This window comes from Amphimedon queenslandica, unplaced genomic scaffold, assembly GCF_000090795.2.
Source record: "Amphimedon queenslandica unplaced genomic scaffold, v1.1 AMPQUscaffold_10482, whole genome shotgun sequence".
Taxonomy (NCBI): Eukaryota; Metazoa; Porifera; class Demospongiae; order Haplosclerida; family Niphatidae; genus Amphimedon; species Amphimedon queenslandica.
Window position 1 is genome coordinate 2,760 of NW_003549255.1, and position 1,696 is coordinate 4,455.

Here is a 1,696-nt window from a genome sequence, read left to right on the forward strand (position 1 = left end):
ATAATTTGTCCCTTGTAATAGCAAAAGTATGCTTCACAAAGACAAGATAATGGGCGGAAGACCCAGAATAACTCATTTAGATTCTGTATCTGAAGTCTCTTTAGTCATCACTCGTTCAAGCAGTGAGATAATGGTACCCAACTAAACGCGGAAAGTTTACTTGTTTTTGAGCATAAAATGTCGAGAAAACAAGCTTTTGGAATTATTAAAGTTGGAAGACCTAAAGAAAAGAATTCTTTAATAGGGGCTTGCTTTAAATCTTTCATTTATAATATTGCTTTTGAGATAATGGGGACCAAAGAACAAACTAGTACTTTTTTACTTTTAATCGCTAATAAATGCAATAGAAGAGCGTAAATCTTGCTATTTTTGGCTACAGCATGATAGTGATATAACAGCTGATTTCTTTGAAGTATCATATGGCACTGCAATCACTACTATGCGAGTGCTATAGGTGAAAATCAGTGCTGCAGAGATGGAGAGAGCAAGTCTGGCCAGGGGTAACTAGCTTAAGTTGCTAGGCAACCTAATAATCTCAATGGAATAATCCACCCACGCAACGGAAGTTTCCTATCCCTTTCACTCTAATATCTATGTACACACTCAGTTTCAAAAGGTTTCTTGTCCTACTGATCCACGTACTGACGTACATAACCAGACATCATACTTTTTTGCATAGGCAAACAGTGGTCCTAAAGGACCATGCATTCTGTCGCTGTTATGCACATTAAACTTTACTATGGTCTTTTTTTGTAATCATAATTCAATGAACATTATTATGCAGGGTTCTATCCAGTGGGGGTGGGGGTGGGGGGAAGCTTCTCCCCCAAAGTCTTCATCTTCCCCCCCAAAACTTCAAGCTTCCCCCCTGTGTACTTCTGTAACTACATGCATGTACTGTACATGTACCTATGTATGTGCACAACCTTCCCCCCTCCCGGTCAACTGCTCTGGGCTTCCTCCCCAAACAAAAATTTCTAGATGGAACCCTGTTATGGCACTAAAATGAAATTAAAATTCAAAAACGGCTTAATTATAAATTAATCGTTATAATAATTGAGAAGATTGTGGCTACACTAAAGGGAAAAACTAACAGCTATAAAGTTCTAGTTAACAAGCAAGTCTATTAATTATTAATAATGAGAGCTGACTAAAAATTTCATCATAGCAAAGTTTTCCTAATTCAATCATCTTTGTCATCATCTTTTGGAATAGAAAGAGAGAAAAAAGAAGAGTAACATTAACATGGTAACACAGGACATCATTACTTTAGCCTTCCTTGTAGCCCCTCCCCCACTACGCAGTTTAAATATATGAGCCTTCAGAAAGCTGCTCTCCTCCTCGGCCTCTTCCAGCTGTGACTTGGCCTGTCAGAGCTTCTTCTGGATACTCTTCACCTCACTCTCTGCATCTTCCTTGTCACGGCGAAGGTTCCTGTCCTTGGCATTGAGAGAATTGACTTGATCTTGGAGACGCTGGGATACAGCTTCCTTATAGCAACGATCACTCTTGGAATAAAGAGAATAAAGTAAGGCGAAGTCAAAAACAGTCAAAATTTAATTTTGTTACCTCTTAAAATTCCTCTGGGCGTCACTCCTGCTTTTGGTTTCAGTCTCCAACTCCATTTCCAAGTCAGTAACCTGAAGCAACAACAACAACAATAATAATAATGATAATAATAATGACAACAATAACA

General features: G+C 38.4%; 2 long non-coding RNA genes across 2 annotated transcripts; both read right to left on the reverse strand.

The window, feature by feature from the left end:
- Positions 1 to 1,029: 1,029 nt before the first annotated feature.
- LOC109590119 (uncharacterized) lies at positions 1,030 to 1,362 on the reverse strand. Its single transcript, XR_002189155.1, has 2 exons — positions 1,269 to 1,362; positions 1,030 to 1,203 (listed from the first exon to the last, which is right to left on the reverse strand). It is a non-coding gene; the product is annotated as an uncharacterized LOC109590119 (long non-coding RNA).
- A 54-nt stretch (positions 1,363 to 1,416) lies between these two features.
- Positions 1,417 to 1,659, reverse strand: LOC109590118 (uncharacterized). The gene is made up of 2 exons (XR_002189154.1): positions 1,570 to 1,659; positions 1,417 to 1,508 (listed from the first exon to the last, which is right to left on the reverse strand). It is a non-coding gene; the product is annotated as an uncharacterized LOC109590118 (long non-coding RNA).
- Positions 1,660 to 1,696: the final 37 nt, after the last annotated feature.